The sequence below is a fragment of the Hemiscyllium ocellatum genome (genome assembly GCF_020745735.1).
Source record: "Hemiscyllium ocellatum isolate sHemOce1 chromosome 27 unlocalized genomic scaffold, sHemOce1.pat.X.cur. SUPER_27_unloc_23, whole genome shotgun sequence".
Taxonomy (NCBI): Eukaryota; Metazoa; Chordata; class Chondrichthyes; order Orectolobiformes; family Hemiscylliidae; genus Hemiscyllium; species Hemiscyllium ocellatum.
Genome location: NW_026867491.1, coordinates 521,000 through 527,982, shown reverse-complemented (window position 1 = coordinate 527,982; position 6,983 = coordinate 521,000).

Genomic DNA, 6,983 nt, shown 5'->3' with positions numbered 1-6,983 from the left:
CTCCCCGGGTCTGAGCGGATTTCCACCGAGTGCTCCAGTTTCTCCCACAGGCCAAAAATGTGCAGGTCAGGTGAATTGGTCATGCTAAATTTAGATTAGATAACTTACAGTGTGGAAACAGGTCCTTCAGTCCAACAAATCCACCACCGAAGCACAACCCATCCAGACCCATTCTCCTACATTTACCCCTTCTCCTAACACTACGGGCAATTTAGCATGGCCAATTCACCTGACCTGCACATTTTTGGACTGTAGGAGGAAACCGGAGCACCCGGAGGCATCCCACGCAGATACGAGGAGAATGTGCAAACTCCCTGAGGCGGGAATCGAACCTGGGTCTCTGGCGCTGTCAGGCAGCAGTGCTATCCACTGTGCTACCGTGCCACCCACGATGCCCATACTGTTAGGTGCATTAGGTAGGGGTAAATGTAGAGAAATGGATCTGGGTTGGTTACTCTTCGGAGGATCAGTTTGAATTTTTTGGGTGGAAGGGCCTGTTTCCATACTATAGGAATCTAATCTAATTAAGCAGAAGCACCTATATATTTTTAACTTTGTTTCATTTTTCTTGTTTGATTCCATGCAATGACTACACACTTGTGTCTGATTGGTTTGAGAGATTGGGAGACTGTTGGTTGGGTCTCAATTGACTGAATGTTTTATTGTTCCAGAAGTGTAAAGGGGTGGGGGTGGGGGTGGGGGTGGGGGTGGATGGGGTCAAAGCTTCAGCAGAAATCCAGCAGAGCTGAGAGCAGACCCACATCTTACTCTGTTGGAACAGGAAAATCAACAGAAGACAGAGAAACCAGGACCTGCAATCCAAGCTGACACCAGATTCCCCTGTGATCTGTGCTTTCATTAGCACCTCTCCCATTATCCTGCTTTCCATTTGACGACCCCCTCAATGTTCAGAATCAATCCTTGTCATCCTGAAGCAATGTCTCTGTGAGGAATCTCAGATCATAATTATTCTCTTCAATGTGTGCAGTTGATTCATTCGCTTTTGTTACAATGCAGCACACATTCAGACACACCGTTTTTATTTTCAATTTTTGTGATCTTTAGAATCCAGTTTTGATTGCTGGTATATTTACTCTCGTTGTCCCTTTCTATCATTCTCTGATGTTAATTCTCCAGATCACGACATTGCTCACTGGCCTTGATTTGGATTGGCCGTGCTAAATTGCCCATAGATTGACTACTCTCCAGGAAAAGCATCTACCATCAGAAATGACTGGATAGGGTAGGCCTCATCCCCACAGTTCAATGAATTTCCACTTTCCAGGATGTATTCACTCACTCAGTTGCTGTCTCACAAATGAAAGATTTCATTGCAACTTCTTCTGTTCTCAGTCAAGGCAAAACATCTTTGAAAGCTGCTCTGAAAGTCCAGTCTTCACAACCACACTTCTGCTTTCACCAAAGACGATTACAGTCATACAGCACGGAAACAGACCCTTCGACCCAACTCATCTGTGCCAACAAGTCGTCCTAAATTAATCTAAATCATTTGCCAGCATTTTGCCCATATCCCCCTAAACCCTTCCTCTTCATATTCCCATCCAGATACCTTTTAAATTTTGTAGGAATTGTATCAGCCTCTACCACCCTCTGTGAAAAAGTTGCTCCTCAGGTCCCTTTTAAATCATTCCCTCTCACCGCAAACATATGCTACCTAGTTTTGAACTCCCCTAACCTGGGTACTCACCCTATCCTGCCCCTTATAAACATCTATAAGGTCACCCCTCAACCTCCAATGCTCCACGGAAAATATCCCTGGCCTATTTAGCCTCTTCCTGTGTCTCAAACACTCCAACATTGGCAACAGCCTTGAAAATCCTTTCTGAACCCTTTCAAAGTTTCACAACATCTTTCCTGTAGTAGGGAGACCAGAACTGAACACAGTGTTCTAAAAGTGGTCTAACCAATGTCCTGTACAGCCACTCCATGACCTCCTAAGACTCACTTTCAAGGAACTATGAACCTGCACTCCAAGGTCTCTCTGTTCTGTGACACTCCCCTTCACTGTGTCAGTCCTGCCTGGATTGCTTGACCAAAATGCAACACTTCACATTTCTCTAAATTAAACTCCATCTGCCACTCCTCAGTCCATTGGCCCATCCGATCAATTCTAATTTACAGCAAACTCTTTTTCCTCTCTAATTCCCTGGAAGCTGAAAATCTCCATCCCACACAATCTCCCTCCATTCTCACTTTGTTGAACCTAATCCTGCTGCATCCCATCCTGAAGGGTCTGGTTCATGCTGATTAACAGGTGTCACAAAGCTAGTTCCTTTTTTGGACTAAAAGCTTTTCCCTGGCTCAAGGAGACACTGTCCATGACTTTTTTCAGAGAGGTAATAAACCGGCCAGGTTCTGATCAGTCTGGTTTGAACAGAAATGAAAAGAATTTTGAGACGCCTTTTGTTTATATGTAAACAGATGTGACTTCAGGCCAAATTGGTCATGTTTTAGAAGTGACCTGCATAAAGAAAGGGGTTTTAGTTTTAGTTCAGTCTTGAACTGGTTGCAAGTTCAACAGGGAGCTGTGTGGAAACTCTCTCTCTCTTTTCTGTCTCTCAACTTCAACCTATAAGCATGTGTTCCATTTATACTGGTTTTCGAAGGGAGTTGGCTTATTGGGACTGTTGTGTATATTCAGAACAGCATAACTGAGTCTAGTTGGATAGGCTGAGTTCTTTATTCTGAGCTTTGTGTTGCATTGTGTAATTTTGAGAATAAATTTTTGTCTGTTTTAAAATCTAGTAGTCAACTGAGCTCACTTACTCCAGATAATTTTCACTGTACACTTACCAAATCAAATTACAAAGTTATGGTCTGGGGCTGCCTGCTTAAGAATGTTTTGAGTGGTCTGGCTTAGTCCATAACACAGGCCCACACTCTCACTCAGGGGAGATTTAATGGAAACATACAGAACATTGAAAGGCCTAAACAAAGTGGGCATTGGGAAGATGTTTCCATTAGTGGGAGAGACCAGGAGCTGAAAGGGACTAGAAAAGGGAAGACCTTTTAGAAGGGAGATAAGGAGAAACTTTTCAGCCTGAGAGTGGTGAATCCATGGAATTCATTGCCACATGAGGCTGTGGAGGCCAGGTCACGGAGGATTCTTGAGTATCAAGGGTTATGGGAAGGAAGTGGGAGAATGGGGTTGAGAAACATATCAGCCACGATTGTGTGGTATGAGCAGACCTGATGGGCTGAATGGCCTACTTTCTGCTCCTCTGTCTTATGGTCTCTTGCTGTCTTGGACACAGAGTGAGAGAATTGGGAGCAGGAGTAGGCCATTTGGTCTTTTGAGCATGCACCAGCACCGAACAGATCATAACTGGATATGAATATACCTACATCTAGGTGGATAGGCTGGGACATTTTTCACTGAAGCACAGGAAGTTGAGAGGTTACCTATAAAGTTTATAAAACCAAGAGGGGTGTCAATGAGGTGAGTGGCTGGTGCTGTTTCCTTCAGGTGGGGATTTCAAGATTAGGGAGCAAACTTTTAAGGAGAGAAGAAAGATTTTAAAAAAAGACATAAGGAACACCTTTTTTTTGAAAGAGAGTGGTTTGTGTGTGGAATCAATGTCCTGAGGAAGTGATGGATATAGGTACAGTAATAACATTTAAAAGACATTTGGATAAGTACATGAGTAGGAAAGGTTCAAAGGGATATGAGCCAAACTATGTCGGACGAGTTTAGTTTATAAATATAGCCAGCATGGACTAGCTGGACTGAAGTGTCTGTTTCTGTGCTGTATGACTCTGTAACTGTTCTATACTGGTCTTAAAACCATTATTTTTGCCTTCCCCCATCACCATCCACTTCTTTGTTGTTCAGAAATCAGATGAATGCAGGCTTGAATATATTCAATGACTGCCTGATCACAGAAAGCCATCCCAACTTCTGAATTCCTGCTAATATACCACTTGCCTTGCTGATTGCTTGCTACACCCTGTCTGACAACTGGCAGTGACTGGTGTGGAAGGACGCTGAGACCCCATTGTACATCCACACATCATTCCTGACGAAGGGCTCGTGACCAAATCACCAACACTCCTGCTCCTCGGATGCTGCCTGCCCTGCTGTGCTTTTCCAGCACCACACTTTTCGACTCTAATCTCCAGCATGTGCAGCCCTCACTTTCTCCACAGCCCAGTATATAACCATTTAAACAATGACCTTTTTTCTGCATTTCTTCCACAGCAAAGGCAAAATCATCACGTTGTGTTAATGCGTTTGCCAATGGAGACAGACCTGGACCAACGTTTGCAGAGTCTGTTCCCCCAACCCCCGATTCACCCCATTTCCTTTCAGTTGCTGCAAGTCAACAATTGAAGCTCAGAATTTAGAAAAGAAACTGAAAATATAGTAAGAAAAGAGAGTGCCGTACTCACAGATGTTGGACAGAGGAAGGAGGTTGCAATCTGGAGTGAAGTTCAATCTTTAGTGGGTGGCACAGTGGTTAGCACTGCTGCCTCACAGCGCCAGAGACCCGGGTTCAATTCCCGACTCAGGCGACTGACTGTGTGGAGTTTGCACATTCTCCCCGTGTCTGCGTGGGTTTGCTCCGGGTGCTCCGGTTTCCTCCCACAGTCACAAAGATGTGCGGGTCAGGTGAATTGGCCAAGCTAAATTGGGGTAATGTAGGGGTATGGGTGGGTTGCGCTTCGGCGGGTCGGTGTGGACTTGTTGGGCCGAAGGGCCTGTTTCCACACTGTAAGTCTAATCTAATTTATTCAGAGAGACGAGCAACTTCCGAAGCTCATGTTCCAACTTCCGCATTCAGACAATAGGGGCGCTCTGATTGGCAGGAGGACCAGTCTCTTTCCGGTCCTCCAGCGCTTCCTATTGGTTCATCAAAAGAAGGGCGCGAGCCGTGTGCGCAGACACCGAGCAGCTGATGCAGTTTTTTTGCTTGACTCCGAGGAGCATGCGCAGTGCTTGCTGACAGAGAGGCTGGAGATCCTGGGAGCTGGTATTACTGACAGGTTTGAAGTGTCCAAATGCCAGGAGGAGAAAAAAAGGCTGGAGCCACTTTCTTTTCCCCATCTGTGGCTCGACTTCTTAGTCCTACTGCATTTTGTCTGGATGCTCAAATTTTGTATATCTTTTCCCCAGGGTCGGGGTCCTAAGGCTTAGGGCAAAGGTTTAGGGTAAATGGGGAAAAATTTGAGGGACCTCGGATTAGAAATAAAAACAGTGTGAAAGTTCATTGGCCTCAAGAAATGCCCTCCCTTACACCCCAACAAGAATAGATTGTTCACAGCTCTATTGATCACTCAGTGGGAAGAATGTTGAGAAACTTGAAAGGGTTGAGAAACGACTTATAAGGATGTTGTTAGGGTTGGAGCTCCAGGGAGAGGCTGAATAGGCTGGGCCTGTTTTCCCTGGAGTATTGGAGGCTGAGGGGGTAACCTTATAGAGGTTTATAAAATCATGAGGGGCATAGATAATGTAAATAGACAAGGTATTTCCCCTGGGGTGGGGAGGTCCAGAAGTAGAAGACATTAGTTTTAGGGTGAGTGGGGAAAACTTAGTGTCCTATGGGGCAACTTGTTTCATGCAGAGAGTGGTGCGTGTATTGAATGAGCTGCCAGAGGAAGTGGTACAATTACAACATTTATAAGGCATCTGGATGGGACATGAACAGGAAGGTTTACAGGGATATGGGCAAAGTACTGGCAAATGAGACTAGATTAATTTAGGATATCTGGTCAGTCGGGACCGAAGGCTTTGTTTCTGTGCTCTACAATTCTATGATTCTTTTTCGACATAGTCAGAGCCAATTTCACAAGACTAGAAATAGGCCATTCACCCATGACAGCCTGTCCTCAACTGTGGCCTAACTGCACATATTTCAATGCAAGTTTCAAAAGATGTCTGCAGCTTTTTAATGAAATTGAACATGCTTTACTAATGTTTCTGAATATATCATTTTAGCTATTCTTAATTTTAAAAATAAGCCATTTCCCAGGTAGAGTCGTCACCATCCATTCTCTCTCCCTCTTCTTATCGGTTCCTGAATTCTGGCACCAGACAGACAATAATATCATCTGGCCTCCTGCTGGCAACTGCAGAGAACAGAGACAATCCCTGACCCAATCAGAAGACTGTCCTGAGGGGAATGACCATCTCCCAGAATAAAGTGTCCGGTTAAGATCCCCCCACCCACCACCACCACCGTGTCTGCAGCCTGGCTTCCAGCTGACTCTATCTGAGCCGGAGGTCCTCCAGTATGTGTTTACCCTGGATGATAGCATGCAGAGCCTCCCACCCTCTGTGAGACAAGTGCCACTCTGTCCTCTCCGATGTGTGTTGTGTCACTGCTTAACTGTTTTCAGTGGCTGAGCAGAGGTTGATGGCTAAGTTCAGAACCCATGAGAATAACCTTGGGTGACCCCACTACACCCTACATTCTCTCACACTCACACAGACCCTCTCTCATACACATGGTCTCTCTCAGACACACACAAATCCACCAATGCACACACCTGCTTACAGGCTCGTATTCCATCATACGCACATGCAAAAACACACACGACTCTCTCATGCACGCACACACATACAAGTCCATGGGACAAATCTGCGTTTGCGGTGTTATATTTGCAGATAGATTCAATGTGTGCTTTTTGTGGAAACATCGGCAGGCAGTTAATGAAGGCAATCAATCCATGTCATATTTTATCAACTCATACTTTGGAAATGGAACCAGTCTGATTCAAGATTGGGATACAGACAGACCGAACCTCACACCTTTCATGCATTGTCTGAGCTGAGATGTCACCTTTTTTTTTATATAAAACCTTAAGTCATCTCGAGAACATGAATTAAAAGTAGTTCTGGGATTTACATATTAATGAACAGAAACCTACAACCCATTCTAAAAGATGGAAGACTTAACAGCAATCAAGGTTTGTTCAATATATCCTATCAGTTGCATGAAACTGATCTTTTGCTATAAAATCTG